The sequence below is a fragment of the Phallusia mammillata genome, chromosome 2 (genome assembly GCF_965637545.1).
Source record: "Phallusia mammillata chromosome 2, kaPhaMamm4.hap1.1, whole genome shotgun sequence".
NCBI classification, from domain to species: Eukaryota; Metazoa; Chordata; class Ascidiacea; order Phlebobranchia; family Ascidiidae; genus Phallusia; species Phallusia mammillata.
Window position 1 is genome coordinate 16,442,389 of NC_137253.1, and position 25,107 is coordinate 16,467,495.

At 40.7% G+C, this 25,107-nt stretch overlaps 64 non-coding genes across 64 annotated transcripts; all 64 read right to left on the reverse strand.

The window, feature by feature from the left end:
* Positions 1-3: 3 nt before the first annotated feature.
* Positions 4-76, reverse strand: Trnaf-gaa (transfer RNA phenylalanine (anticodon GAA)). The gene has a single exon. It is a non-coding gene; the product is annotated as a tRNA-Phe (tRNA).
* A 7-nt stretch (positions 77-83) lies between these two features.
* Trnai-aau (transfer RNA isoleucine (anticodon AAU)) lies at positions 84-157 on the reverse strand. The gene has a single exon. It is a non-coding gene; the product is annotated as a tRNA-Ile (tRNA).
* A 411-nt stretch (positions 158-568) lies between these two features.
* On the reverse strand, positions 569-641 carry Trnaf-gaa (transfer RNA phenylalanine (anticodon GAA)). Its single transcript has one exon. It is a non-coding gene; the product is annotated as a tRNA-Phe (tRNA).
* A 490-nt stretch (positions 642-1,131) lies between these two features.
* Trnaf-gaa (transfer RNA phenylalanine (anticodon GAA)) lies at positions 1,132-1,204 on the reverse strand. Its single transcript has one exon. It is a non-coding gene; the product is annotated as a tRNA-Phe (tRNA).
* Positions 1,205-1,211: 7 nt separating this feature from the next.
* Trnai-aau (transfer RNA isoleucine (anticodon AAU)) lies at positions 1,212-1,285 on the reverse strand. The gene has a single exon. It is a non-coding gene; the product is annotated as a tRNA-Ile (tRNA).
* Positions 1,286-1,683: 398 nt separating this feature from the next.
* Positions 1,684-1,756, reverse strand: Trnaf-gaa (transfer RNA phenylalanine (anticodon GAA)). The gene has a single exon. It is a non-coding gene; the product is annotated as a tRNA-Phe (tRNA).
* A 7-nt stretch (positions 1,757-1,763) lies between these two features.
* Trnai-aau (transfer RNA isoleucine (anticodon AAU)) lies at positions 1,764-1,837 on the reverse strand. The gene has a single exon. It is a non-coding gene; the product is annotated as a tRNA-Ile (tRNA).
* Positions 1,838-2,248: 411 nt separating this feature from the next.
* Positions 2,249-2,321, reverse strand: Trnaf-gaa (transfer RNA phenylalanine (anticodon GAA)). The gene has a single exon. It is a non-coding gene; the product is annotated as a tRNA-Phe (tRNA).
* A 7-nt stretch (positions 2,322-2,328) lies between these two features.
* Positions 2,329-2,402, reverse strand: Trnai-aau (transfer RNA isoleucine (anticodon AAU)). Its single transcript has one exon. It is a non-coding gene; the product is annotated as a tRNA-Ile (tRNA).
* A 398-nt stretch (positions 2,403-2,800) lies between these two features.
* On the reverse strand, positions 2,801-2,873 carry Trnaf-gaa (transfer RNA phenylalanine (anticodon GAA)). The gene has a single exon. It is a non-coding gene; the product is annotated as a tRNA-Phe (tRNA).
* A 7-nt stretch (positions 2,874-2,880) lies between these two features.
* Positions 2,881-2,954, reverse strand: Trnai-aau (transfer RNA isoleucine (anticodon AAU)). Its single transcript has one exon. It is a non-coding gene; the product is annotated as a tRNA-Ile (tRNA).
* Positions 2,955-3,363: 409 nt separating this feature from the next.
* Positions 3,364-3,436, reverse strand: Trnaf-gaa (transfer RNA phenylalanine (anticodon GAA)). Its single transcript has one exon. It is a non-coding gene; the product is annotated as a tRNA-Phe (tRNA).
* Positions 3,437-3,443: 7 nt separating this feature from the next.
* Positions 3,444-3,517, reverse strand: Trnai-aau (transfer RNA isoleucine (anticodon AAU)). The gene has a single exon. It is a non-coding gene; the product is annotated as a tRNA-Ile (tRNA).
* Positions 3,518-3,915: 398 nt separating this feature from the next.
* On the reverse strand, positions 3,916-3,988 carry Trnaf-gaa (transfer RNA phenylalanine (anticodon GAA)). The gene has a single exon. It is a non-coding gene; the product is annotated as a tRNA-Phe (tRNA).
* A 7-nt stretch (positions 3,989-3,995) lies between these two features.
* On the reverse strand, positions 3,996-4,069 carry Trnai-aau (transfer RNA isoleucine (anticodon AAU)). The gene has a single exon. It is a non-coding gene; the product is annotated as a tRNA-Ile (tRNA).
* A 407-nt stretch (positions 4,070-4,476) lies between these two features.
* On the reverse strand, positions 4,477-4,549 carry Trnaf-gaa (transfer RNA phenylalanine (anticodon GAA)). The gene has a single exon. It is a non-coding gene; the product is annotated as a tRNA-Phe (tRNA).
* A 7-nt stretch (positions 4,550-4,556) lies between these two features.
* On the reverse strand, positions 4,557-4,630 carry Trnai-aau (transfer RNA isoleucine (anticodon AAU)). Its single transcript has one exon. It is a non-coding gene; the product is annotated as a tRNA-Ile (tRNA).
* A 409-nt stretch (positions 4,631-5,039) lies between these two features.
* On the reverse strand, positions 5,040-5,112 carry Trnaf-gaa (transfer RNA phenylalanine (anticodon GAA)). Its single transcript has one exon. It is a non-coding gene; the product is annotated as a tRNA-Phe (tRNA).
* A 7-nt stretch (positions 5,113-5,119) lies between these two features.
* On the reverse strand, positions 5,120-5,193 carry Trnai-aau (transfer RNA isoleucine (anticodon AAU)). The gene has a single exon. It is a non-coding gene; the product is annotated as a tRNA-Ile (tRNA).
* Positions 5,194-5,591: 398 nt separating this feature from the next.
* On the reverse strand, positions 5,592-5,664 carry Trnaf-gaa (transfer RNA phenylalanine (anticodon GAA)). Its single transcript has one exon. It is a non-coding gene; the product is annotated as a tRNA-Phe (tRNA).
* Positions 5,665-5,671: 7 nt separating this feature from the next.
* Positions 5,672-5,745, reverse strand: Trnai-aau (transfer RNA isoleucine (anticodon AAU)). The gene has a single exon. It is a non-coding gene; the product is annotated as a tRNA-Ile (tRNA).
* Positions 5,746-6,152: 407 nt separating this feature from the next.
* Positions 6,153-6,225, reverse strand: Trnaf-gaa (transfer RNA phenylalanine (anticodon GAA)). The gene has a single exon. It is a non-coding gene; the product is annotated as a tRNA-Phe (tRNA).
* A 7-nt stretch (positions 6,226-6,232) lies between these two features.
* Trnai-aau (transfer RNA isoleucine (anticodon AAU)) lies at positions 6,233-6,306 on the reverse strand. Its single transcript has one exon. It is a non-coding gene; the product is annotated as a tRNA-Ile (tRNA).
* Positions 6,307-7,275: 969 nt separating this feature from the next.
* Trnaf-gaa (transfer RNA phenylalanine (anticodon GAA)) lies at positions 7,276-7,348 on the reverse strand. The gene has a single exon. It is a non-coding gene; the product is annotated as a tRNA-Phe (tRNA).
* Positions 7,349-7,822: 474 nt separating this feature from the next.
* On the reverse strand, positions 7,823-7,895 carry Trnaf-gaa (transfer RNA phenylalanine (anticodon GAA)). The gene has a single exon. It is a non-coding gene; the product is annotated as a tRNA-Phe (tRNA).
* A 7-nt stretch (positions 7,896-7,902) lies between these two features.
* On the reverse strand, positions 7,903-7,976 carry Trnai-aau (transfer RNA isoleucine (anticodon AAU)). Its single transcript has one exon. It is a non-coding gene; the product is annotated as a tRNA-Ile (tRNA).
* Positions 7,977-8,387: 411 nt separating this feature from the next.
* Positions 8,388-8,460, reverse strand: Trnaf-gaa (transfer RNA phenylalanine (anticodon GAA)). The gene has a single exon. It is a non-coding gene; the product is annotated as a tRNA-Phe (tRNA).
* A 1,050-nt stretch (positions 8,461-9,510) lies between these two features.
* On the reverse strand, positions 9,511-9,583 carry Trnaf-gaa (transfer RNA phenylalanine (anticodon GAA)). Its single transcript has one exon. It is a non-coding gene; the product is annotated as a tRNA-Phe (tRNA).
* Positions 9,584-9,590: 7 nt separating this feature from the next.
* Trnai-aau (transfer RNA isoleucine (anticodon AAU)) lies at positions 9,591-9,664 on the reverse strand. Its single transcript has one exon. It is a non-coding gene; the product is annotated as a tRNA-Ile (tRNA).
* A 412-nt stretch (positions 9,665-10,076) lies between these two features.
* Positions 10,077-10,149, reverse strand: Trnaf-gaa (transfer RNA phenylalanine (anticodon GAA)). Its single transcript has one exon. It is a non-coding gene; the product is annotated as a tRNA-Phe (tRNA).
* A 7-nt stretch (positions 10,150-10,156) lies between these two features.
* On the reverse strand, positions 10,157-10,230 carry Trnai-aau (transfer RNA isoleucine (anticodon AAU)). Its single transcript has one exon. It is a non-coding gene; the product is annotated as a tRNA-Ile (tRNA).
* A 393-nt stretch (positions 10,231-10,623) lies between these two features.
* Positions 10,624-10,696, reverse strand: Trnaf-gaa (transfer RNA phenylalanine (anticodon GAA)). The gene has a single exon. It is a non-coding gene; the product is annotated as a tRNA-Phe (tRNA).
* A 7-nt stretch (positions 10,697-10,703) lies between these two features.
* On the reverse strand, positions 10,704-10,777 carry Trnai-aau (transfer RNA isoleucine (anticodon AAU)). Its single transcript has one exon. It is a non-coding gene; the product is annotated as a tRNA-Ile (tRNA).
* A 411-nt stretch (positions 10,778-11,188) lies between these two features.
* Positions 11,189-11,261, reverse strand: Trnaf-gaa (transfer RNA phenylalanine (anticodon GAA)). The gene has a single exon. It is a non-coding gene; the product is annotated as a tRNA-Phe (tRNA).
* A 1,050-nt stretch (positions 11,262-12,311) lies between these two features.
* Positions 12,312-12,384, reverse strand: Trnaf-gaa (transfer RNA phenylalanine (anticodon GAA)). The gene has a single exon. It is a non-coding gene; the product is annotated as a tRNA-Phe (tRNA).
* A 7-nt stretch (positions 12,385-12,391) lies between these two features.
* On the reverse strand, positions 12,392-12,465 carry Trnai-aau (transfer RNA isoleucine (anticodon AAU)). Its single transcript has one exon. It is a non-coding gene; the product is annotated as a tRNA-Ile (tRNA).
* A 412-nt stretch (positions 12,466-12,877) lies between these two features.
* On the reverse strand, positions 12,878-12,950 carry Trnaf-gaa (transfer RNA phenylalanine (anticodon GAA)). Its single transcript has one exon. It is a non-coding gene; the product is annotated as a tRNA-Phe (tRNA).
* Positions 12,951-12,957: 7 nt separating this feature from the next.
* Trnai-aau (transfer RNA isoleucine (anticodon AAU)) lies at positions 12,958-13,031 on the reverse strand. Its single transcript has one exon. It is a non-coding gene; the product is annotated as a tRNA-Ile (tRNA).
* A 393-nt stretch (positions 13,032-13,424) lies between these two features.
* Trnaf-gaa (transfer RNA phenylalanine (anticodon GAA)) lies at positions 13,425-13,497 on the reverse strand. Its single transcript has one exon. It is a non-coding gene; the product is annotated as a tRNA-Phe (tRNA).
* Positions 13,498-13,504: 7 nt separating this feature from the next.
* On the reverse strand, positions 13,505-13,578 carry Trnai-aau (transfer RNA isoleucine (anticodon AAU)). Its single transcript has one exon. It is a non-coding gene; the product is annotated as a tRNA-Ile (tRNA).
* Positions 13,579-13,976: 398 nt separating this feature from the next.
* Trnaf-gaa (transfer RNA phenylalanine (anticodon GAA)) lies at positions 13,977-14,049 on the reverse strand. Its single transcript has one exon. It is a non-coding gene; the product is annotated as a tRNA-Phe (tRNA).
* A 7-nt stretch (positions 14,050-14,056) lies between these two features.
* On the reverse strand, positions 14,057-14,130 carry Trnai-aau (transfer RNA isoleucine (anticodon AAU)). The gene has a single exon. It is a non-coding gene; the product is annotated as a tRNA-Ile (tRNA).
* Positions 14,131-14,608: 478 nt separating this feature from the next.
* Positions 14,609-14,682, reverse strand: Trnai-aau (transfer RNA isoleucine (anticodon AAU)). The gene has a single exon. It is a non-coding gene; the product is annotated as a tRNA-Ile (tRNA).
* A 411-nt stretch (positions 14,683-15,093) lies between these two features.
* Positions 15,094-15,166, reverse strand: Trnaf-gaa (transfer RNA phenylalanine (anticodon GAA)). Its single transcript has one exon. It is a non-coding gene; the product is annotated as a tRNA-Phe (tRNA).
* Positions 15,167-16,216: 1,050 nt separating this feature from the next.
* Trnaf-gaa (transfer RNA phenylalanine (anticodon GAA)) lies at positions 16,217-16,289 on the reverse strand. The gene has a single exon. It is a non-coding gene; the product is annotated as a tRNA-Phe (tRNA).
* Positions 16,290-16,296: 7 nt separating this feature from the next.
* On the reverse strand, positions 16,297-16,370 carry Trnai-aau (transfer RNA isoleucine (anticodon AAU)). The gene has a single exon. It is a non-coding gene; the product is annotated as a tRNA-Ile (tRNA).
* Positions 16,371-16,763: 393 nt separating this feature from the next.
* Trnaf-gaa (transfer RNA phenylalanine (anticodon GAA)) lies at positions 16,764-16,836 on the reverse strand. Its single transcript has one exon. It is a non-coding gene; the product is annotated as a tRNA-Phe (tRNA).
* Positions 16,837-17,328: 492 nt separating this feature from the next.
* Positions 17,329-17,401, reverse strand: Trnaf-gaa (transfer RNA phenylalanine (anticodon GAA)). The gene has a single exon. It is a non-coding gene; the product is annotated as a tRNA-Phe (tRNA).
* Positions 17,402-17,880: 479 nt separating this feature from the next.
* On the reverse strand, positions 17,881-17,953 carry Trnaf-gaa (transfer RNA phenylalanine (anticodon GAA)). The gene has a single exon. It is a non-coding gene; the product is annotated as a tRNA-Phe (tRNA).
* A 7-nt stretch (positions 17,954-17,960) lies between these two features.
* Trnai-aau (transfer RNA isoleucine (anticodon AAU)) lies at positions 17,961-18,034 on the reverse strand. Its single transcript has one exon. It is a non-coding gene; the product is annotated as a tRNA-Ile (tRNA).
* Positions 18,035-18,993: 959 nt separating this feature from the next.
* On the reverse strand, positions 18,994-19,066 carry Trnaf-gaa (transfer RNA phenylalanine (anticodon GAA)). Its single transcript has one exon. It is a non-coding gene; the product is annotated as a tRNA-Phe (tRNA).
* A 7-nt stretch (positions 19,067-19,073) lies between these two features.
* Positions 19,074-19,147, reverse strand: Trnai-aau (transfer RNA isoleucine (anticodon AAU)). The gene has a single exon. It is a non-coding gene; the product is annotated as a tRNA-Ile (tRNA).
* Positions 19,148-20,116: 969 nt separating this feature from the next.
* On the reverse strand, positions 20,117-20,189 carry Trnaf-gaa (transfer RNA phenylalanine (anticodon GAA)). The gene has a single exon. It is a non-coding gene; the product is annotated as a tRNA-Phe (tRNA).
* A 7-nt stretch (positions 20,190-20,196) lies between these two features.
* Trnai-aau (transfer RNA isoleucine (anticodon AAU)) lies at positions 20,197-20,270 on the reverse strand. The gene has a single exon. It is a non-coding gene; the product is annotated as a tRNA-Ile (tRNA).
* A 404-nt stretch (positions 20,271-20,674) lies between these two features.
* Positions 20,675-20,747, reverse strand: Trnaf-gaa (transfer RNA phenylalanine (anticodon GAA)). The gene has a single exon. It is a non-coding gene; the product is annotated as a tRNA-Phe (tRNA).
* Positions 20,748-20,754: 7 nt separating this feature from the next.
* Positions 20,755-20,828, reverse strand: Trnai-aau (transfer RNA isoleucine (anticodon AAU)). Its single transcript has one exon. It is a non-coding gene; the product is annotated as a tRNA-Ile (tRNA).
* Positions 20,829-21,787: 959 nt separating this feature from the next.
* Trnaf-gaa (transfer RNA phenylalanine (anticodon GAA)) lies at positions 21,788-21,860 on the reverse strand. Its single transcript has one exon. It is a non-coding gene; the product is annotated as a tRNA-Phe (tRNA).
* A 7-nt stretch (positions 21,861-21,867) lies between these two features.
* Positions 21,868-21,941, reverse strand: Trnai-aau (transfer RNA isoleucine (anticodon AAU)). The gene has a single exon. It is a non-coding gene; the product is annotated as a tRNA-Ile (tRNA).
* A 969-nt stretch (positions 21,942-22,910) lies between these two features.
* Positions 22,911-22,983, reverse strand: Trnaf-gaa (transfer RNA phenylalanine (anticodon GAA)). Its single transcript has one exon. It is a non-coding gene; the product is annotated as a tRNA-Phe (tRNA).
* A 7-nt stretch (positions 22,984-22,990) lies between these two features.
* On the reverse strand, positions 22,991-23,064 carry Trnai-aau (transfer RNA isoleucine (anticodon AAU)). Its single transcript has one exon. It is a non-coding gene; the product is annotated as a tRNA-Ile (tRNA).
* Positions 23,065-23,556: 492 nt separating this feature from the next.
* Trnai-aau (transfer RNA isoleucine (anticodon AAU)) lies at positions 23,557-23,630 on the reverse strand. The gene has a single exon. It is a non-coding gene; the product is annotated as a tRNA-Ile (tRNA).
* A 393-nt stretch (positions 23,631-24,023) lies between these two features.
* On the reverse strand, positions 24,024-24,096 carry Trnaf-gaa (transfer RNA phenylalanine (anticodon GAA)). Its single transcript has one exon. It is a non-coding gene; the product is annotated as a tRNA-Phe (tRNA).
* Positions 24,097-24,103: 7 nt separating this feature from the next.
* Trnai-aau (transfer RNA isoleucine (anticodon AAU)) lies at positions 24,104-24,177 on the reverse strand. The gene has a single exon. It is a non-coding gene; the product is annotated as a tRNA-Ile (tRNA).
* Positions 24,178-24,655: 478 nt separating this feature from the next.
* Trnai-aau (transfer RNA isoleucine (anticodon AAU)) lies at positions 24,656-24,729 on the reverse strand. Its single transcript has one exon. It is a non-coding gene; the product is annotated as a tRNA-Ile (tRNA).
* Between the last annotated feature and the right edge of the window lie 378 nt (positions 24,730-25,107).

A 25,107-nucleotide genomic window follows, 5' to 3' on the forward strand; every position in this document is an offset into this window, starting at 1 on the left:
TGTTGCCTCGACCCTGGATTGAACCAGGGACCTTCAGATCTTCAGTCTGACGCTCTCCCGACTGAGCTATCGAGGCGATAACCTGGCCAGTACGGGGATCGAACCCGCGACATTTGCGTTATTAGCACAACGCTCTAATCAACTGAGCTAACCGGCCATGTACTGTAAATTGAATTCAAATCTCCTTGTCATTAAGTGTCAATGAACACTTTTGGTCGGGATTCCAACACCGCGCAACCCTCGAAGCCGACAGAAATTGAAATTCAGCTAATAAACAAAAAATGTAAGTATTCTCAACCCTGAATCACACCAGGTTTGTTTTGGTGAAAAATAGGCAATGCGATGGATGTAAAATTAGAGAAGTAATAACTACTAGAGAAGCAAGTAGCCTACTGTTGTAGAAATCTTTTTTCAAAATGTTCTCTGAGACTATTTTCTGACAGATTTAATGTAAAGTCAATTTGCATCTGTCGGTAAACATTTTCAGTGTACTTTCTCGTTGTGATTCTCACCAACACAGAACAACAAATGTAGAAAACAATATTACAAAATGTTGCAAAAGATGTGTTGCCTCGACCCGGGATTGAACCAGGGACCTTCAGATCTTCAGTCTGACGCTCTCCCGACTGAGCTATCGAGGCGATAACCTGGCCAGTACGGGGATCGAACCCGCGACATTTGCGTTATTAGCACAACGCTCTAACCAACTGAGCTAAGCGGCCATGTGCAGTAAATTGAATTCAAATCTCCTTGTCAAGTGTCAATGAACACTTTTGGTCGGGATTCCAACACCGCGCAACCCTCGAAGCCGACAGAAATTGAAATTCAGCTAATAAACAAAAAATGTAAGTATTCTCAAACCTGAATCACACCAGGTTTGTTTTGGTGAAAAATAGGCAATGTGACGGAAGTCAAATTAGAGAAGTAATAAACTACTAGAGAAGCAAGTAGCCTACTGTTGTAGAAATCTTTTTTCAAAATGTCCTCTGAGACTATTTTCTGACAGATTTAATGTAAAGTCAATTTGCATCTGTCGGTAAACATTTTCAGTGCACTTTCTCGTTGTGATTCTCACCAACACAGAACAACTAATGTAGAAAACAATATTACAAAATGTTGCAAAAGATGTGTTGCCTCGACCCGGGATTGAACCAGGGACCTTCAGATCTTCAGTCTGACGCTCTCCCGACTGAGCTATCGAGGCGATAACCTGGCCAGTACGGGGATCGAACCCGCGACATTTGCGTTATTAGCACAACGCTCTAACCAACTGAGCTAACCGGCCATGTGCTGTAAATTCAATTCAAATCTCCTTGTCAAGTGTCAATGAACACTTTTGGTCGGGATTCCAACACCGCGCAACCCTCGGAGCCGACAGAAATTTAAATTCAGCTAATAAACAAACAATGTAAGTATTCTCAAACCTGAATCACACCAGGTTTGTTTTGGTGAAAAATAAGCAATGCGATGGAAGTCAAATTAGAGAAGCAATAACTACTAGAGAAGCAAGTAGCCTACTGTAGTAGAAATCTTTTTTCAAAATGTTCTCTGAGACTATTTTCTGACAGATTTAATGTAAAGTCAATTTGCATCTGTCGGTAAACATTTTCAGTGCACTTTCTCGTTGTGATTCTCACCAACACAGAACAACTAATGTAGAAAAAAATATTACAAAAGATGTGTTGCCTCGACCCTGGATTGAACCAGGGACCTTCAGATCTTCAGTCTGACGCTCTCCCGACTGAGCTATCGAGGCGATAACCTGGCCAGTACGGGGATCGAACCCGCGACATTTGCGTTATTAGCACAACGCTCTAATCAACTGAGCTAACCGGCCATGTACTGTAAATTGAATTCAAATCTCCTTGTCATTAAGTGTCAATGAACACTTTTGGTCGGGATTCCAACACCGCGCAACCCTCGAAGCCGACAGAAATTGAAATTCAGCTAATAAACAAAAAATGTAAGTATTCTCAAACCTGAATCACACCAGGTTTGTTTTGGTGAAAAATAGGCAATGCGATGGATGTAAAATTAGAGAAGTAATAACTACTAGAGAAGCAAGTAGCCTACTGTTGTAGAAATCTTTTTTCAAAATGTTCTCTGAGACTATTTTCTGACAGATTTAATGTAAAGTCAATTTGCATCTGTCGGTAAACATTTTCAGTGCACTTTCTCGTTGTGATTCTCACCAACACAGAACAACTAATGTAGAAAACAATATTACAAAATGTTGCAAAAGATGTGTTGCCTCGACCCTGGATTGAACCAGGGACCTTCAGATCTTCAGTCTGACGCTCTCCCGACTGAGCTATCGAGGCGATAACCTGGCCAGTACGGGGATCGAACCCGCGACATTTGCGTTATTAGCACAACGCTCTAACCAACTGAGCTAACCGGCCATGTGCTGTAAATTCAATTCAAATCTCCTTGTCAAGTGTCAATGAACACTTTTGGTCGGGATTCCAACACCGCGCAACCCTCGGAGCCGACAGAAATTGAAATTCAGCTAATAAACAAACAATGTAAGTATTCTCAAACCTGAATCACACCAGGTTTGTTTTGGTGAAAAATAAGCAATGCGATGGAAGTCAAATTAGAGAAGCAATAACTACTAGAGAAGCAAGTAGCCTACTGTAAGAGAAATCTTTTTTCAAAATGTTCTCTGAGACTATTTTCTGACAGATTTAATGTAAAGTCAATTTGCATCTGTCGGTAAACATTTTCAGTGCACTTTCTCGTTGTGATTCTCACCAACACAGAACAACTAATGTAGAAAAAAATATTACAAAAGATGTGTTGCCTCGACCCGGGATTGAACCAGGGACCTTCAGATCTTCAGTCTGACGCTCTCCCGACTGAGCTATCGAGGCGATAACCTGGCCAGTACGGGGATCGAACCCGCGACATTTGCGTTATTAGCACAACGCTCTAATCAACTGAGCTAACCGGCCATGTGCTGTAAATTGAATTCAAATCTCCTTGTCAAGTGTCAATGAACACTTTTGGTCGGGATTCCAACACCGCGCAACCCTCGAAGCCGACAGAAATTGAAATTCAGCTAATAAACAAAAAATGTAAGTATTCTCAAACCTGAATCACACCAGGTTTGTTTTGGTGAAAAATAGGCAATGTGACGGAAGTCAAATTAGAGAAGTAATAAACTACTAGAGAAGCAAGTAGCCTACTGTTGTAGAAATCTTTTTTCAAAATGTCCTCTGAGACTATTTTCTGACAGATTTAATGTAAAGTCAATTTGCATCTGTCGGTAAACATTTTCAGTGCACTTTCTCGTTGTGATTCTCACCAACACAGAACAACTAATGTAGAAAACAATATTACAAAATGTTGCAAAAGATGTGTTGCCTCGACCCGGGATTGAACCAGGGACCTTCAGAACTTCAGTCTGACGCTCTCCCGACTGAGCTATCGAGGCGATAACCTGGCCAGTACGGGGATCGAACCCGCGACATTTGCGTTATTAGCACAACGCTCTAACCAACTGAGCTAACCGGCCATGTGCTGTAAATTCAATTCAAATCTCCTTGTCAAGTGTCAATGAACACTTTTGGTCGGGATTCCAACACCGCGCAACCCTCGGAGCCGACAGAAATTGAAATTCAGCTAATAAACAAACAATGTAAGTATTCTCAAACCTGAATCACACCAGGTTTGTTTTGGTGAAAAATAAGCAATGCGATGGAAGTCAAATTAGAGAAGCAATAACTACTAGAGAAGCAAGTAGCCTACTGTAGTAGAAATCTTTTTTCAAAATGTTCTCTGAGACTATTTTCTGACAGATTTAATGTAAAGTCAATTTGCATCTGTCGGTAAACATTTTCAGTGCACTTTCTCGTTGTGATTCTCACCAACACAGAACAACTAATGTAGAAAAAAATATTACAAAAGATGTGTTGCCTCGACCCTGGATTGAACCAGGGACCTTCAGATCTTCAGTCTGACGCTCTCCCGACTGAGCTATCGAGGCGATAACCTGGCCAGTACGGGGATCGAACCCGCGACATTTGCGTTATTAGCACAACGCTCTAATCAACTGAGCTAACCGGCCATGTACTGTAAATTGAATTCAAATCTCCTTGTCATTAAGTGTCAATGAACACTGTTGGTCGGGATTCCAACACCGCGCAACCCTCGAAGCCGACAGAAATTGAAATTCAGCTAATAAACAAACAATGTAAGTATTCTCAAACCTGAATCACACCAGGTTTGTTTTGGTGAAAAATAGGCAATGTGACGGAAGTCAAATTAGAGAAGTAATAAACTACTAGAGAAGCAAGTACTGTTGTAGAAATCTTTTTTCAAAATGTCCTCTGAGACTATTTTCTGACAGATTTAATGTAAAGTCAATTTGCATCTGTCGGTAAACATTTTCAGTGCACTTTCTCGTTGTGATTCTCACCAACACAGAACAACTAATGTAGAAAAAAATATTACAAAATGTTGCAAAAGATGTGTTGCCTCGACCCGGGATTGAACCAGGGACCTTCAGATCTTCAGTCTGACGCTCTCCCGACTGAGCTATCGAGGCGATAACCTGGCCAGTACGGGGATCGAACCCGCGACATTTGCGTTATTAGCACAACGCTCTAATCAACTGAGCTAACCGGCCATGTGCTGTAAATTGAATTCAAATCTCCTTGTCAAGTGTCAATGAACACTTTTGGTCGGGATTCCAACACCGCGCAACCCTCGAAGCCGACAGAAATTGAAATTCAGCTAATAAACAAAAAATGTAAGTATTCTCAAACCTGAATCACACCAGGTTTGTTTTGGTGAAAAATAGGCAATGTGACGGAAGTCAAATTAGAGAAGTAATAAACTACTAGAGAAGCAAGTAGCCTACTGTTGTAGAAATCTTTTTTCAAAATGTCCTCTGAGACTATTTTCTGACAGATTTAATGTAAAGTCAATTTGCATCTGTCGGTAAACATTTTCAGTGCACTTTCTCGTTGTGATTCTCACCAACACAGAACAACTAATGTAGAAAACAATATTACAAAATGTTGCAAAAGATGTGTTGCCTCGACCCGGGATTGAACCAGGGACCTTCAGATCTTCAGTCTGACGCTCTCCCGACTGAGCTATCGAGGCGATAACCTGGCCAGTACGGGGATCGAACCCGCGACATTTGCGTTATTAGCACAACGCTCTAACCAACTGAGCTAACCGGCCATGTGCTGTAAATTCAATTCAAATCTCCTTGTCAAGTGTCAATGAACACTTTTGGTCGGGATTCCAACACCGCGCAACCCTCGGAGCCGACAGAAATTGAAATTCAGCTAATAAACAAACAATGTAAGTATTCTCAAACCTGAATCACACCAGGTTTGTTTTGGTGAAAAATAAGCAATGCGATGGAAGTCAAATTAGAGAAGCAATAACTACTAGAGAAGCAAGTAGCCTACTGTAGTAGAAATCTTTTTTCAAAATGTTCTCTGAGACTATTTTCTGACAGATTTAATGTAAAGTCAATTTGCATCTGTCGGTAAACATTTTCAGTGCACTTTCTCGTTGTGATTCTCACCAACACAGAACAACTAATGCAGAAAAAAATATTACAAAAGATGTGTTGCCTCGACCCTGGATTGAACCAGGGACCTTCAGATCTTCAGTCTGACGCTCTCCCGACTGAGCTATCGAGGCGATAACCTGGCCAGTACGGGGATCGAACCCGCGACATTTGCGTTATTAGCACAACGCTCTAATCAACTGAGCTAACCGGCCATGTACTGTAAATTGAATTCAAATCTCCTTGTCATTAAGTGTCAATGAACACTTTTGGTCGGGATTCCAACACCGCGCAACCCTCGAAGCCGACAGAAATTGAAATTCAGCTAATAAACAAACAATGTAAGTATTCTCAAACCTGAATCACACCAGGTTTGTTTTGGTGAAAAATAGGCAATGTGACGGAAGTCAAATTAGAGAAGTAATAAACTACTAGAGAAGCAAGTACTGTTGTAGAAATCTTTTTTCAAAATGTCCTCTGAGACTATTTTCTGACAGATTTAATGTAAAGTCAATTTGCATCTGTCGGTAAACATTTTCAGTGCACTTTCTCGTTGTGATTCTCACCAACACAGAACAACTAATGTAGAAAAAAATATTACAAAATGTTGCAAAAGATGTGTTGCCTCGACCCGGGATTGAACCAGGGACCTTCAGATCTTCAGTCTGACGCTCTCCCGACTGAGCTATCGAGGCGATAACCTGGCCAGTACGGGGATCGAACCCGCGACATTTGCGTTATTAGCACAACGCTCTAATCAACTGAGCTAACCGGCCATGTACTGTAAATTGAATTCAAATCTCCTTGTCATTAAGTGTCAATGAACACTTTTGGTCGGGATTCCAACACCGCGCAACCCTCGAAGCCGACAGAAATTGAAATTCAGCTAATAAACAAAAAATGTAAGTATTCTCAAACCTGAATCACACCAGGTTTGTTTTGGTGAAAAATAGGCAATGCGACGGAAGTCAAATTAGAGAAGTAATAAACTACTAGAGAAGCAAGTACTGTTGTAGAAATCTTTTTTCAAAATGTCCTCTGAGACTATTTTCTGACAGATTTAATGTAAAGTCAATTTGCATCTGTCGGTAAACGTTTTTAGTGTACTTTCTCGTTGTGATTCTCACCAACACAGAACAACTAATGTAGAAAAAAATATTACAAAATGTTGCAAAAAATGTGTTGCCTCGACCCGGGATTGAATCATGGACCTTCAGATCTTCAGTCTGACGCTCTCCCGACTGAGCTATCGAGGCGATAACCTGGCCAGTACGGCGATCGAACCCGCGACATTTGCGTTATTAGCACAACGCTCTAACCAACTGAGCTAACCGGCCATGTGCAGTAAATTGAATTCAAATCTCCTTGTCAAGTGTCAATGAACACTTTTGGACGGGATTCCAACACCGCGCAACCCTCGAAGCCGACAGAAATTTAAATTCAGCTAATAAACAAAAAATGTAAGTATTCTCAAACCTGAATCACACCAGGTTTGTTTTGGTGAAAAATAGGCAATGCGATGGATGTAAAATTAGAGAAGTAATAACTACTAGAGAAGCAAGTAGCCTACTGTTGTAGAAATCTTTTTTCAAAATGTTCTCTGAGACTATTTTCTGACAGATTTAATGTAAAGTCAATTTGCATCTGTCGGTAAACATTTTCAGTGTACTTTCTCGTTGTGATTCTCACCAACACAGAACAACAAATGTAGAAAACAATATTACAAAATGTTGCAAAAGATGTGTTGCCTCGACCCGGGATTGAACCAGGGACCTTCAGATCTTCAGTCTGACGCTCTCCCGACTGAGCTATCGAGGCGATAACCTGGCCAGTACGGGGATCGAACCCGCGACATTTGCGTTATTAGCACAACGCTCTAACCAACTGAGTTAACCGGCCATGTGCTGTAAAATGAATTCAAATCTCCTTGTCAAGTGTCAATGAACACTTTTGGTCGGGATTCCAACACCGCGCAACCCTCGAAGCCGACAGAAATTGAAATTCAGCTAATAAACAAAAAATGTAAGTATTCTCAAACCTGAATCACACCAGGTTTGTTTTGGTGAAAAATAGGCAATGCGACGGAAGTCAAATTAGAGAAGTAGAGAAGCAAGTACTGTTGTAGAAATCTTTTTTCAAAATGTTCTCTGAGACTATTTTCTGACAGATTTAATGTAAAGTCAATTTGCATCTGTCGGTAAACATTTTCAGTGTACTTTCTCGTTGTGATTCTCACCAACACAGAACAACTAATGTAGAAAACAATATTACAAAATGTTGCAAAAGATGTGTTGCCTCGACCCGGGATTGAACCAGGGACCTTCAGATCTTCAGTCTGACGCTCTCCCGACTGAGCTATCGAGGCGATAACCTGGCCAGTACGGGGATCGAACCCACGACATTTGCGTTATTAGCACAACGCTCTAACCAACTGAGCTAACCGGCCATGTGCTGTAAATTGAATTCAAATCTCCTTGTCATTAAGTGTCAATGAACACTTTTGGTCGGGATTCCAACACCGCGCAACCCTCGGAGCCGACAGAAATTGAAATTCAGCTAATAAACAAACAATGTAAGTATTCTCAAACCTGAATCACACCAGGTTTGTTTTGGTGAAAAATAAGCAATGCGATGGATGTAAAATTAGAGAAGTAATAACTACTAGAGAAGCAAGTAGCCTACTGTTGTAGAAATCTTTTTTCAAAATGTTCTCTGAGACTATTTTCTGACAGATTTAATGTAAAGTCAATTTGCATCTGTCGGTAAACATTTTCAGTGTACTTTCTCGTTGTGATTCTCACCAACACAGAACAACAAATGTAGAAAACAATATTACAAAATGTTGCAAAAGATGTGTTGCCTCGACCCGGGATTGAACCAGGGACCTTCAGATCTTCAGTCTGACGCTCTCCCGACTGAGCTATCGAGGCGATAACCTGGCCAGTACGGCGATCGAACCCGCGACATTTGCGTTATTAGCACAATGCTCTAATCAACTGAGCTAAGCGGCCATGTACTGTAAATTGAATTCAAATCTCCTTGTCATTAAGTGTCAATGAACACTTTTGGTCGGGATTCCAACACCGCGCAACCCTCGAAGCCGACAGAAATTGAAATTCAGCTAATAAACAAAAAATGTAAGTATTCTCAAACCTGAATCACACCAGGTTTGTTTTGGTGAAAAATAGGCAATGCGACGGAAGTCAAATTAGAGAAGTAATAAACTACTAGAGAAGCAAGTACTGTTGTAGAAATCTTTTTTCAAAATGTCCTCTGAGACTATTTACTGACAGATTTAATGTAAAGTCAATTTGCATCTGTCGGTAAACGTTTTTAGTGTACTTTCTCGTTGTGATTCTCACCAACACAGAACAACTAATGTAGAAAAAAATATTACAAAATGTTGCAAAAAATGTGTTGCCTCGACCCGGGATTGAATCATGGACCTTCAGATCTTCAGTCTGACGCTCTCCCGACTGAGCTATCGAGGCGATAACCTGGCCAGTACGGCGATCGAACCCGCGACATTTGCGTTATTAGCACAACGCTCTAACCAACTGAGCTAACCGGCCATGTGCAGTAAATTGAATTCAAATCTCCTTGTCAAGTGTCAATGAACACTTTTGGACGGGATTCCAACACCGCGCAACCCTCGAAGCCGACAGAAATTTAAATTCAGCTAATAAACAAAAAATGTAAGTATTCTCAAACCTGAATCACACCAGGTTTGTTTTGGTGAAAAATAGGCAATGCGATGGATGTAAAATTAGAGAAGTAATAACTACTAGAGAAGCAAGTAGCCTACTGTTGTAGAAATCTTTTTTCAAAATGTTCTCTGAGACTATTTTCTGACAGATTTAATGTAAAGTCAATTTGCATCTGTCGGTAAACATTTTCAGTGTACTTTCTCGTTGTGATTCTCACCAACACAGAACAACAAATGTAGAAAACAATATTACAAAATGTTGCAAAAGATGTGTTGCCTCGACCCGGGATTGAACCAGGGACCTTCAGATCTTCAGTCTGACGCTCTCCCGACTGAGCTATCGAGGCGATAACCTGGCCAGTACGGGGATCGAACCCGCGACATTTGCGTTATTAGCACAACGCTCTAACCAACTGAGCTAACCGGCCATGTGCTGTTAAATGAATTCAAATCTCCTTGTCATTAAGTGTCAATGAACACTTTTGGTCGGGATTCCAACACCGCGCAACCCTCGAAGCCGACAGAAATTGAAATTCAGCTAATAAACAAACAATGTAAGTATTCTCAAACCTGAATCACACCAGGTGTGTTTTGGTGAAAAATAGGCAATGCGACGGAAGTCAAATTAGAGAAGTAATAAACTACTAGAGAAGCAAGTAGCCTACTGTTGTAGAAATCTTTTTTCAAAATGTCCTCTGAGACTATTTTCTGACAGATTTAATGTAAAGTCAATTTGCATCTGTCGGTAAACATTTTCAGTGCACTTTCTCGTTGTGATTCTCACCAACACAGAACAACTAATGTAGAAAAAAATATTACAAAATGTTGCAAAAGATGTGTTGCCTCGACCCTGGATTGAACCAGGGACCTTCAGATCTTCAGTCTGACGCTCTCCCGACTGAGCTATCGAGGCGATAACCTGGCCAGTACGGGGATCGAACCCGCGACATTTGCGTTATTAGCACAACGCTCTAACCAACTGAGCTAACCGGCCATGTGCAGTAAATTGAATTCAAATCTCCTTGTCAAGTGTCAATGAACACTTTTGGTCGGGATTCCAACACCGCGCAACCCTCGAAGCCGACAGAAATTGAAATTCAGCTAATAAACAAAAAATGTAAGTATTCTCAAACCTGAATCACACCAGGTTTGTTTTGGTGAAAAATAGGCAATGCGACGGAAGTCAAATTAGAGAAGTAGAGAAGCAAGTACTGTTGTAGAAATCTTTTTTCAAAATGTTCTCTGAGACTATTTTCTGACAGATTTAATGTAAAGTCAATTTGCATCTGTCGGTAAACATTTTCAGTGTACTTTCTCGTTGTGATTCTCACCAACACAGAACAACTAATGTAGAAAACAATATTACAAAATGTTGCAAAAGATGTGTTGCCTCGACCCGGGATTGAACCAGGGACCTTCAGATCTTCAGTCTGACGCTCTCCCGACTGAGCTATCGAGGCGATAACCTGGCCAGTACGGGGATCGAACCCACGACATTTGCGTTATTAGCACAACGCTCTAACCAACTGAGCTAACCGGCCATGTGCTGTAAATTGAATTCAAATCTCCTTGTCATTAAGTGTCAATGAACACTTTTGGTCGGGATTCCAACACCGCGCAACCCTCGGAGCCGACAGAAATTTAAATTCAGCTAATAAACAAACAATGTAAGTATTCTCAAACCTGAATCACACCAGGTTTGTTTTGGTGAAAAATAAGCAATGCGATGGATGTAAAATTAGAGAAGTAATAACTACTAGAGAAGCAAGTAGCCTACTGTTGTAGAAATCTTTTTTCAAAATGTTCTCTGAGACTATTTTCTGACAGATTTAATGTAAAGTCAATTTGCATCTGTCGGTAAACATTTTCAGTGTACTTTCTCGTTGTGATTCTCACCAACACAGAACAACAAATGTAGAAAACAATATTACAAAATGTTGCAAAAGATGTGTTGCCTCGACCCGGGATTGAACCAGGGACCTTCAGATCTTCAGTCTGACGCTCTCCCGACTGAGCTATCGAGGCGATAACCTGGCCAGTACGGCGATCGAACCCGCGACATTTGCGTTATTAGCACAATGCTCTAATCAACTGAGCTAAGCGGCCATGTACTGTAAATTGAATTCAAATCTCCTTGTCATTAAGTGTCAATGAACACTTTTGGTCGGGATTCCAACACCGCGCAACCCTCGAAGCCGACAGAAATTGAAATTCAGCTAATAAACAAAAAATGTAAGTATTCTCAAACCTGAATCACACCAGGTTTGTTTTGGTGAAAAATAGGCAATGCGACGGAAGTCAAATTAGAGAAGTAATAAACTACTAGAGAAGCAAGTACTGTTGTAGAAATCTTTTTTCAAAATGTCCTCTGAGACTATTTACTGACAGATTTAATTTAAAGTCAATTTGCATCTGTCGGTAAACGTTTTTAGTGTACTTTCTCGTTGTGATTCTCACCAACACAGAACAACTAATGTAGAAAAAAATATTACAAAATGTTGCAAAAAATGTGTTGCCTCGACCCGGGATTGAATCATGGACCTTCAGATCTTCAGTCTGACGCTCTCCCGACTGAGCTATCGAGGCGATAACCTGGCCAGTACGGCGATCGAACCCGCGACATTTGCGTTATTAGCACAACGCTCTAACCAACTGAGCTAACCGGCCATGTGCAGTAAATTGAATTCAAATCTCCTTGTCAAGTGTCAATGAACACTTTTGGACGGGATTCCAACACCGCGCAACCCTCGAAGCCGACAGAAATTTAAATTCAGCTAATAAACAAAAAATGTAAGTATTCTCAAACCTGAATCACACCAGGTTTGTTTTGGTGAAAAATAGGCAATGCGATGGATGTAAAATTAGAGAAGTAATAACTACTAGAGAAGCAAGTAGCCTACTGTTGTAGAAATCTTTTTTCAAAATGTTCTCTGAGACTATTTTCTGACAGATTTAATGTAAAGTCAATTTGCATCTGTCGGTAAACATTTTCAGTGTACTTTCTCGTTGTGATTCTCACCAACACAGAACAACAAATGTAGAAAAAAATATTACAAAATGTTGCAAAAGATGTGTTGCCTCGACCCGGGATTGAACCAGGGACCTTCAGATCTTCAGTCTGACGCTCTCCCGACTGAGCTATCGAGGCGATAACCTGGCCAGTACGGGGATCGAACCCGCGACATTTGCGTTATTAGCACAACGCTCTAACCAACTGAGCTAACCGGCCATGTGCTGTAAAATGAATTCAAATCTCCTTGTCATTAAGTGTCAATGAACACTTTTGGTCGGGATTCCAACACCGCGCAACCCTCGAAGCCGACAGAAATTTAAATTCAGCTAATAAACAAACAATGTAAGTATTCTCAAACCTGAATCACACCAGGTTTGTTTTGGTGAAAAATAGGCAATGCGACGGAAGTCAAATTAGAGAAGTAATAAACTACTAGAGAAGCAAGTAGCCTACTGTTGTAGAAATCTTTTTTCAAAATGTCCTCTGAGACTATTTTCTGACAGATTTAATGTAAAGTCAATTTGCATCTGTCGGTAAACATTTTCAGTGCACTTTCTCGTTGTGATTCTCACCAACACAGAACAACTAATGTAGAAAAAAATATTACAAAATGTTGCAAAAGATGTGTTGCCTCGACCCTGGATTGAACCAGGGACCTTCAGATCTTCAGTCTGACGCTCTCCCGACTGAGCTATCGAGGCGATAACCTGGCCAGTACGGGGATCGAACCCGCGACATTTGCGTTATTAGCACAACGCTCTAACCAACTGAGCTAACCGGCCATGTGCAGTAAATTGAATTCAAATCTCCTTGTCAAGTGTCAATGAACACTTTTGGTCGGGATTCCAACACCGCGCAACCCTCGAAGCCGACAGAAATTGAAATTCAGCTAATAAACAAACAATGTAAGTATTCTCAAACCTGAATCACACCAGGTTTGTTTTGGTGAAAAATAGGCAATGCGACGGAAGTCAAATTAGAGAAGTAGAGAAGCAAGTACTGTTGTAGAAATCTTTTTTCAAAATGTTCTCTGAGACTATTTTCTGACAGATTTAATGTAAAGTCAATTTGCATCTGTCGGTAAACATTTTCAGTGTACTTTCTCGTTGTGATTCTCACCAACACAGAACAACTAATGTAGAAAACAATATTACAAAATGTTGCAAAAGATGTGTTGCCTCGACCCGGGATTGAACCAGGGACCTTCAGATCTTCAGTCTGACGCTCTCCCGACTGAGCTATCGAGGCGATAACCTGGCCAGTACGGGGATCGAACCCGCGACATTTGCGTTATTAGCACAACGCTCTAACCAACTGAGCTAACCGGCCATGTGCTGTAAATTCAATTCAAATCTCCTTGTCAAGTGTCAATGAACACTTTTGGTCGGGATTCCAACACCGCGCAACCCTCGGAGCCGACAGAAATTGAAATTCAGCTAATAAACAAACAATGTAAGTATTCTCAAACCTGAATCACACCAGGTTTGTTTTGGTGAAAAATAAGCAATGCGATGGAAGTCAAATTAGAGAAGCAATAACTACTAGAGAAGCAAGTAGCCTACTGTAGTAGAAATCTTTTTTCAAAATGTTCTCTGAGACTATTTTCTGACAGATTTAATGTAAAGTCAATTTGCATCTGTCGGTAAACATTTTCAGTGCACTTTCTCGTTGTGATTCTCACCAACACAGAACAACTAATGTAGAAAAAAATATTACAAAAGATGTGTTGCCTCGACCCTGGATTGAACCAGGGACCTTCAGATCTTCAGTCTGACGCTCTCCCGACTGAGCTATCGAGGCGATAACCTGGCCAGTACGGGGATCGAACCCGCGACATTTGCGTTATTAGCACAACGCTCTAACCAACTGAGCTAACCGGCCATGTGCTGTAAATTCAATTCAAATCTCCTTGTCAAGTGTCAATGAACACTTTTGGTCGGGATTCCAACACCGCGCAACCCTCGGAGCCGACAGAAATTGAAATTCAGCTAATAAACAAACAATGTAAGTATTCTCAAACCTGAATCACACCAGGTTTGTTTTGGTGAAAAATAAGCAATGCGATGGAAGTCAAATTAGAGAAGCAATAACTACTAGAGAAGCAAGTAGCCTACTGTAGTAGAAATCTTTTTTCAAAATGTTCTCTGAGACTATTTTCTGACAGATTTAATGTAAAGTCAATTTGCATCTGTCGGTAAACATTTTCAGTGCACTTTCTCGTTGTGATTCTCACCAACACAGAACAACTAATGCAGAAAAAAATATTACAAAAGATGTGTTGCCTCGACCCTGGATTGAACCAGGGACCTTCAGATCTTCAGTCTGACGCTCTCCCGACTGAGCTATCGAGGCGATAACCTGGCCAGTACGGGGATCGAACCCGCGACATTTGCGTTATTAGCACAACGCTCTAATCAACTGAGCTAACCGGCCATGTACTGTAAATTGAATTCAAATCTCCTTGTCATTAAGTGTCAATGAACACTTTTGGTCGGGATTCCAACACCGCGCAACCCTCGAAGCCGACAGAAATTGAAATTCAGCTAATAAACAAAAAATGTAAGTATTCTCAAACCTGAATCACACCAGGTTTGTTTTGGTGAAAAATAGGCAATGCGATGGATGTAAAATTAGAGAAGTAATAACTACTAGAGAAGCAAGTAGCCTACTGTTGTAGAAATCTTTTTTCAAAATGTTCTCTGAGACTATTTTCTGACAGATTTAATGTAAAGTCAATTTGCATCTGTCGGTAAACATTTTCAGTGTACTTTCTCGTTGTGATTCTCACCAACACAGAACAACTAATGTAGAAAAAAATATTACAAAATGTTGCAAAAGATGTGTTGCCTCGACCCGGGATTGAACCAGGGACCTTCAGATCTTCAGTCTGACGCTCTCCCGACTGAGCTATCGAGGCGATAACCTGGCCAGTACGGGGATCGAACCCGCGACATTTGCGTTATTAGCACAACGCTCTAATCAACTGAGCTAAGCGGCCATGTACTGTAAATTGAATTCAAATCTCCTTGTCATTAAGTGTCAATGAACACTTTTGGTCGGGATTCCAACACCGCGCAACCCTCGAAGCCGACAGAAATTGAAATTCAGCTAATAAACAAAAAATGTAAGTATTCTCAAACCTGAATCACACCAGGTTTGTTTTGGTGAAAAATAGGCAATGCGACGGAAGTCAAATTAGAGAAGTAATAAACTACTAGAGAAGCAAGTACTGTTGTAGAAATCTTTTTTCAAAATGTCCTCTGAGACTATTTTCTGACAGATTTAATGTAAAGTCAATTTGCATCTGTCGGTAAACGTTTTTAGTGTACTTTCTCGTTGTGATTCTCACCAACACAGAACAACTAATGTAGAAAAAAATATTACAAAATGTTGCAAAAAATGTGTTGCCTCGACCCGGGATTGAATCATGGACCTTCAGATCTTCAGTCTGACGCTCTCCCGACTGAGCTATCGAGGCGATAACCTGGCCAGTACGGCGATCGAACCCGCGACATTTGCGTTATTAGCACAACGCTCTAACCAACTGAGCTAACCGGCCATGTGCAGTAAATTGAATTCAAATCTCCTTGTCAAGTGTCAATGAACACTTTTGGACGGGATTCCAACACCGCGCAACCCTCGAAGCCGACAGAAATTTAAATTCAGCTAATAAACAAAAAATGTAAGTATTCTCAAACCTGAATCACACCAGGTTTGTTTTGGTGAAAAATAGGCAATGCGATGGATGTAAAATTAGAGAAGTAATAACTACTAGAGAAGCAAGTAGCCTACTGTTGTAGAAATCTTTTTTCAAAATGTTCTCTGAGACTATTTTCTGACAGATTTAATGTAAAGTCAATTTGCATCTGTCGGTAAACATTTTCAGTGTACTTTCTCGTTGTGATTCTCACCAACACAGAACAACAAATGTAGAAAACAATATTACAAAATGTTGCAAAAGATGTGTTGCCTCGACCCGGGATTGAACCAGGGACCTTCAGATCTTCAGTCTGACGCTCTCCCGACTGAGCCATCGAGGCGATAACCTGGCCAGTACGGGGATCGAACCCGCGACATTTGCGTTATTAGCACAACGCTCTAACCAACTGAGCTAACCGGCCATGTGCTGTAAATTGAATTCAAATCTCCTTGTCAAGTGTCAATGAACACTTTTGGTCGGGATTCCAACACCGCGCAACCCTCGAAGCCGACAGAAATTGAAATTCAGCTAATAAACAAAAAATGTAAGTATTCTCAAACCTGAATCACACCAGGTTTGTTTTGGTGAAAAATAGGCAATGCGACGGAAGTCAAATTAGAGAAGTAGAGAAGCAAGTACTGTTGTAGAAATCTTTTTTCAAAATGTTCTCTGAGACTATTTTCTGACAGATTTAATGTAAAGTCAATTTGCATCTGTCGGTAAACATTTTCAGTGTACTTTCTCGTTGTGATTCTCACCAACACAGAACAACTAATGTAGAAAACAATATTACAAAATGTTGCAAAAGATGTGTTGCCTCGACCCGGGATTGAACCAGGGACCTTCAGATCTTCAGTCTGACGCTCTCCCGACTGAGCTATCGAGGCGATAACCTGGCCAGAACGGGGATCGAACCCGCGACATTTGCGTTATTAGCACAACGCTCTAACCAACTGAGCTAACCGGCCATGTGCTGTAAATTCAATTCAAATCTCCTTGTCATTAAGTGTCAATGAACACTTTTGGTCGGGATTCCAACACCGCGCAACCCTCGGAGCCGACAGAAATTTAAATTCAGCTAATAAACAAACAATGTAAGTATTCTCAAACCTGAATCACACCAGGTTTGTTTTGGTGAAAAATAAGCAATGCGATGGATGTAAAATTAGAGAAGTAATAACTACTAGAGAAGCAAGTAGCCTACTGTTGTAGAAATCTTTTTTCAAAATGTTCTCTGAGACTATTTTCTGACAGATTTAATGTAAAGTCAATTTGCATCTGTCGGTAAACATTTTCAGTGTACTTTCTCGTTGTGATTCTCACCAACACAGAACAACAAATGTAGAAAACAATATTACAAAATGTTGCAAAAGATGTGTTGCCTCGACCCGGGATTGAACCAGGGACCTTCAGATCTTCAGCCTGACGCTCTCCCGACTGAGCCATCGAGGCGATAACCTGGCCAGAACGGGGATCGAACCCGCGACATTTGCGTTATTAGCACAACGCTCTAACCAAGTGAGCTAACCGGCCATGTGCAGTAAATTGAATTCAAATCTCCTTGTCAAGTGTCAATGAACACTTTTGGTCGGGATTCCAACACCGCGCAACCCTCGAAGCCGACAGAAATTTAAATTCAGCTAATAAACAAAAAATGTAAGTATTCTCAAACCTGAATCACACCAGGTTTGTTTTGGTGAAAAATAGGCAATGCGATGGAAGTCAAATTAGAGAAGTAATAACTACTAGAGAAGTAAGTAGCCTACTGTAGTAGAAATCTTTTTTCAAAATGTTCTCTGAGACTATTTTCTGACAGATTTAATGTAAAGTCAATTTGCATCTGTCGGTAAACATTTTCAGTGCACTTTCTCGTTGTGATTCTCACCAACACAGAACAACTAATGTAGAAAAAAATATTACAAAAGATGTGTTGCCTCGACCCGGGATTGAACCAGGGACCTTCAGATCTTCAGTCTGACGCTCTCCCGACTGAGCTATCGAGGCGATAACCTGGCCAGTACGGGGATCGAACCCGCGACATTTGCGTTATTAGCACAACGCTCTAATCAACTGAGCTAACCGGCCATGTACTGTAAATTGAATTCAAATCTCCTTGTCATTAAGTGTCAATGAACACTTTTGGTCGGGATTCCAACACCGCGCAACCCTCGAAGCCGACAGAAATTTAAATTCAGCTAATAAACAAAAAATGTAAGTATTCTCAAACCTGAATCACACCAGGTTTGTTTTGGTGAAAAATAGGCAATGCGACGGAAGTCAAATTAGAGAAGTAATAAACTACTAGAGAAGCAAGTACTGTTGTAGAAATCTTTTTTCAAAATGTCCTCTGAGACTATTTTCTGACAGATTTAATGTAAAGTCAATTTGCATCTGTCGGTAAACGTTTTTAGTGTACTTTCTCGTTGTGATTCTCACCAACACAGAACAACTAATGTAGAAAAAAATATTACAAAATGTTGCAAAAAATGTGTTGCCTCGACCCGGGATTGAATCATGGACCTTCAGATCTTCAGTCTGACGCTCTCCCGACTGAGCTATCGAGGCGATAACCTGGCCAGTACGGCGATCGAACCCGCGACATTTGCGTTATTAGCACAACGCTCTAACCAACTGAGCTAACCGGCCATGTGCAGTAAATTGAATTCAAATCTCCTTGTCAAGTGTCAATGAACACTTTTGGACGGGATTCCAACACCGCGCAACCCTCGAAGCCGACAGAAATTGAAATTCAGCTAATAAACAAAAAATGTAAGTATTCTCAAACCTGAATCACACCAGGTTTGTTTTGGTGAAAAATAGGCAATGCGATGGAAGTCAAATTAGAGAAGTAATAACTACTAGAGAAGTAAGTAGCCTACTGTAGTAGAAATCTTTTTTCAAAATGTTCTCTGAGACTATTTTCTGACAGATTTAATGTAAAGTCAATTTGCATCTGTCGGTAAACATTTTCAGTGCACTTTCTCGTTGTGATTCTCACCAACACAGAACAACTAATGTAGAAAAAAATATTACAAAAGATGTGTTGCCTCGACCCGGGATTGAACCAGGGACCTTCAGATCTTCAGTCTGACGCTCTCCCGACTGAGCTATCGAGGCGATAACCTGGCCAGTACGGGGATCGAACCCGCGACATTTGCGTTATTAGCACAACGCTCTAATCAACTGAGCTAACCGGCCATGTACTGTAAATTGAATTCAAACCTCCTTGTCATTAAGTGTCAATGAACACTTTTGGTCGGGATTCCAACACCGCGCAACCCTCGAAGCCGACAGAAATTGAAATTCAGCTAATAAACAAAAAATGTAAGTATTCTCAAACCTGAATCACACCAGGTTTGTTTTGGTGAAAAATAGGCAATGCGACGGAAGTCAAATTAGAGAAGTAATAAACTACTAGAGAAGCAAGTACTGTTGTAGAAATCTTTTTTCAAAATGTCCTCTGAGACTATTTTCTGACAGATTTAATGTAAAGTCAATTTGCATCTGTCGGTAAACGTTTTTAGTGTACTTTCTCGTTGTGATTCTCACCAACACAGAACAACTAATGTAGAAAAAAATATTACAAAATGTTGCAAAAAATGTGTTGCCTCGACCCGGGATTGAATCATGGACCTTCAGATCTTCAGTCTGACGCTCTCCCGACTGAGCTATCGAGGCGATAACCTGGCCAGTACGGCGATCGAACCCGCGACATTTGCGTTATTAGCACAACGCTCTAACCAACTGAGCTAACCGGCCATGTGCAGTAAATTGAATTCAAATCTCCTTGTCAAGTGTCAATGAACACTTTTGGACGGGATTCCAACACCGCGCAACCCTCGAAGCCGACAGAAATTTAAATTCAGCTAATAAACAAAAAATGTAAGTATTCTCAAACCTGAATCACACCAGGTTTGTTTTGGTGAAAAATAGGCAATGCGATGGATGTAAAATTAGAGAAGTAATAACTACTAGAGAAGCAAGTAGCCTACTGTTGTAGAAATCTTTTTTCAAAATGTTCTCTGAGACTATTTTCTGACAGATTTAATGTAAAGTCAATTTGCATCTGTCGGTAAACATTTTCAGTGTACTTTCTCGTTGTGATTCTCACCAACACAGAACAACAAATGTAGAAAAAAATATTACAAAATGTTGCAAAAGATGTGTTGCCTCGACCCGGGATTGAACCAGGGAGCTTCAGATCTTCAGTCTGACGCTCTCCCGACTGAGCTATCGAGGCGATAACCTGGCCAGTACGGGGATCGAACCCGCGACATTTGCGTTATTAGCACAACGCTCTAACCAACTGAGCTAACCGGCCATGTGCTGTAAATTGAATTCAAATCTCCTTGTCAAGTGTCAATGAACACTTTTGGTCGGGATTCCAACACCGCGCAACCCTCGGAGCCGACAGAAATTGAAATTCAGCTAATAAACAAACAATGTAAGTATTCTCAAACCTGAATCACACCAGGTTTGTTTTGGTGAAAAATAGGCAATGCGACGGAAGTCAAATTAGAGAAGTAATAAACTACTAGAGAAGCAAGTACTGTTGTAGAAATCTTTTTTCAAAATGTTCTCTGAGACTATTTTCTGACAGATTTAATGTAAAGTCAATTTGCATCTGTCGGTAAACATTTTCAGTGTACTTTCTCGTTGTGATTCTCACCAACACAGAACAACAAATGTAGAAAACAATATTACAAAATGTTGCAAAAGATGTGTTGCCTCGACCCGGGATTGAACCAGGGAGCTTCAGATCTTCAGTCTGACGCTCTCCCGACTGAGCTATCGAGGCGATAACCTGGCCAGTACGGGGATCGAACCCGCGACATTTGCGTTATTAGCACAACGCTCTAATCAACTGAGCTAACCGGCCATGTACTGTAAATTGAATTCAAATCTCCTTGTCATTAAGTGTCAATGAACACTTTTGGTCGGGATTCCAACACCGCGCAACCCTCGAAGCCGACAGAAATTGAAATTCAGCTAATAAACAAAAAATGTAAGTATTCTCAAACCTGAATCACACCAGGTTTGTTTTGGTGAAAAATAGGCAATGCGACGGAAGTCAAATTAGAGAAGTAATAAACTACTAGAGAAGCAAGTACTGTTGTAGAAATCTTTTTTCAAAATGTCCTCTGAGACTATTTTCTGACAGATTTAATGTAAAGTCAATTTGCATCTGTCGGTAAACGTTTTTAGTGTACTTTCTCGTTGTGATTCTCACCAACACAGAACAACTAATGTAGAAAAAAATATTACAAAATGTTGCAAAAAATGTGTTGCCTCGACCCGGGATTGAATCATGGACCTTCAGATCTTCAGTCTGACGCTCTCCCGACTGAGCTATCGAGGCGATAACCTGGCCAGTACGGCGATCGAACCCGCGACATTTGCGTTATTAGCACAACGCTCTAACCAACTGAGCTAACCGGCCATGTGCAGTAAATTGAATTCAAATCTCCTTGTCAAGTGTCAATGAACACTTTTGGACGGGATTCCAACACCGCGCAACCCTCGAAGCCGACAGAAATTTAAATTCAGCTAATAAACAAAAAATGTAAGTATTCTCAAACCTGAATCACACCAGGTTTGTTTTGGTGAAAAATAGGCAATGCGATGGAAGTCAAATTAGAGAAGTAATAACTACTAGAGAAGTAAGTAGCCTACTGTAGTAGAAATCTTTTTTCAAAATGTTCTCTGAGACTATTTTCTGACAGATTTAATGTAAAGTCAATTTGCATCTGTCGGTAAACATTTTCAGTGCACTTTCTCGTTGTGATTCTCACCAACACAGAACAACTAATGTAGAAAAAAATATTACAAAAGATGTGTTGCCTCGACCCGGGATTGAACCAGGGACCTTCAGATCTTCAGTCTGACGCTCTCCCGACTGAGCTATCGAGGCGATAACCTGGCCAGTACGGGGATCGAACCCGCGACATTTGCGTTATTAGCACAACGCTCTAATCAACTGAGCTAACCGGCCATATACTGTAAATTGAATTCAAACCTCCTTGTCATTAAGTGTCAATGAACACTTTTGGTCGGGATTCCAACACCGCGCAACCCTCGAAGCCGACAGAAATTGAAATTCAGCTAATAAACAAAAAATGTAAGTATTCTCAAACCTGAATCACACCAGGTTTGTTTTGGTGAAAAATAGGCAATGCGACGGAAGTCAAATTAGAGAAGTAATAAACTACTAGAGAAGCAAGTACTGTTGTAGAAATCTTTTTTCAAAATGTCCTCTGAGACTATTTTCTGACAGATTTAATGTAAAGTCAATTTGCATCTGTCGGTAAACGTTTTTAGTGTACTTTCTCGTTGTGATTCTCACCAACACAGAACAACTAATGTAGAAAAAAATATTACAAAATGTTGCAAAAAATGTGTTGCCTCGACCCGGGATTGAATCATGGACCTTCAGATCTTCAGTCTGACGCTCTCCCGACTGAGCTATCGAGGCGATAACCTGGCCAGTACGGCGATCGAACCCGCGACATTTGCGTTATTAGCACAACGCTCTAACCAACTGAGCTAACCGGCCATGTGCAGTAAATTGAATTCAAATCTCCTTGTCAAGTGTCAATGAACACTTTTGGACGGGATTCCAACACCGCGCAACCCTCGAAGCCGACAGAAATTTAAATTCAGCTAATAAACAAAAAATGTAAGTATTCTCAAACCTGAATCACACCAGGTTTGTTTTGGTGAAAAATAGGCAATGCGATGGATGTAAAATTAGAGAAGTAATAACTACTAGAGAAGCAAGTAGCCTACTGTTGTAGAAATCTTTTTTCAAAATGTTCTCTGAGACTATTTTCTGACAGATTTAATGTAAAGTCAATTTGCATCTGTCGGTAAACATTTTCAGTGTACTTTCTCGTTGTGATTCTCACCAACACAGAACAACAAATGTAGAAAACAATATTACAAAATGTTGCAAAAGATGTGTTGCCTCGACCCGGGATTGAACCAGGGACCTTCAGATCTTCAGTCTGACGCTCTCCCGACTGAGCTATCGAGGCGATAACCTGGCCAGTACGGGGATCGAACCCGCGACATTTGCGTTATTAGCACAACGCTCTAACCAACTGAGCTAACCGGCCATGTGCTGTAAATTGAATTCAAATCTCCTTGTCATTAAGTGTCAATGAACACTTTTGGTCGGGATTCCAACACCGCGCAACCCTCGAAGCCGACAGAAATTGAAATTCAGCTAATAAACAAACAATGTAAGTATTCTCAAACCTGAATCACACCAGGTTTGTTTTGGTGAAAAATAGGCAATGCGACGGAAGTCAAATTAGAGAAGTAATAAACTACTAGAGAAGCAAGTAGCCTACTGTTGTAGAAATCTTTTTTCAAAATGTCCTCTGAGACTATTTTCTGACAGATTTAATGTAAAGTCAATTTGCATCTGTCGGTAAACATTTTCAGTGCACTTTCTCGTTGTGATTCTCACCAACACAGAACAACTAATGTAGAAAAAAATATTACAAAATGTTGCAAAAGATGTGTTGCCTCGACCCTGGATTGAACCAGGGACCTTCAGATCTTCAGTCTGACGCTCTCCCGACTGAGCTATCGAGGCGATAACCTGGCCAGTACGGGGATCGAACCCGCGACATTTGCGTTATTAGCACAACGCTCTAATCAACTGAGCTAACCGGCCATGTGCAGTAAATTGAATTCAAATCTCCTTGTCAAGTGTCAATGAACACTTTTGGTCGGGATTCCAACACCGCGCAACCCTCGAAGCCGACAGAAATTGAAATTCAGCTAATAAACAAAAAATGTAAGTATTCTCAAACCTGAATCACACCAGGTTTGTTTTGGTGAAAAATAGGCAATGCGACGGAAGTCAAATTAGAGAAGTAGAGAAGCAAGTACTGTTGTAGAAATCTTTTTTCAAAATGTTCTCTGAGACTATTTTCTGACAGATTTAATGTAAAGTCAATTTGCATCTGTCGGTAAACATTTTCAGTGTACTTTCTCGTTGTGATTCTCACCAACACAGAACAACAAATGTAGAAAAAAATATTACAAAATGTTGCAAAAGATGTGTTGCCTCGACCCGGGATTGAACCAGGGACCTTCAGATCTTCAGTCTGACGCTCTCCCGACTGAGCTATCGAGGCGATAACCTGGCCAGTACGGGGATCGAACCCGCGACATTTGCGTTATTAGCACAACGCTCTAACCAACTGAGCTAACCGGCCATGTGCTGTAAATTCAATTCAAATCTCCTTGTCAAGTGTCAATGAACACTTTTGGTCGGGATTCCAACACCGCGCAACCCTCGGAGCCGACAGAAATTTAAATTCAGCTAATAAACAAACAATGTAAGTATTCTCAAACCTGAATCACACCAGGTTTGTTTTGGTGAAAAATAAGCAATGCGATGGAAGTCAAATTAGAGAAGCAATAACTACTAGAGAAGCAAGTAGCCTACTGTAGTAGAAATCTTTTTTCAAAATGTTCTCTGAGACTATTTTCTGACAGATTTAATGTAAAGTCAATTTGCATCTGTCGGTAAACATTTTCAGTGCACTTTCTCGTTGTGATTCTCACCAACACAGAACAACTAATGTAGAAAAAAATATTACAAAAGATGTGTTGCCTCGACCCTGGATTGAACCAGGGACCTTCAGATCTTCAGTCTGACGCTCTCCCGACTGAGCTATCGAGGCGATAACCTGGCCAGTACGGGGATCGAACCCGCGACATTTGCGTTATTAGCACAACGCTCTAACCAACTGAGCTAACCGGCCATGTACTGTAAATTGAATTCAAATCTCCTTGTCATTAAGTGTCAATGAACACTTTTGGTCGGGATTCCAACACCGCGCAACCCTCGAAGCCGACAGAAATTGAAATTCAGCTAATAAACAAAAAATGTAAGTATTCTCAAACCTGAATCACACCAGGTTTGTTTTGGTGAAAAATAGGCAATGCGATGGATGTAAAATTAGAGAAGTAATAACTACTAGAGAAGCAAGTAGCCTACTGTTGTAGAAATCTTTTTTCAAAATGTTCTCTGAGACTATTTTCTGACAGATTTAATGTAAAGTCAATTTGCATCTGTCGGTAAACATTTTCAGTGTACTTTCTCGTTGTGATTCTCACCAACACAGAACAACAAATGTAGA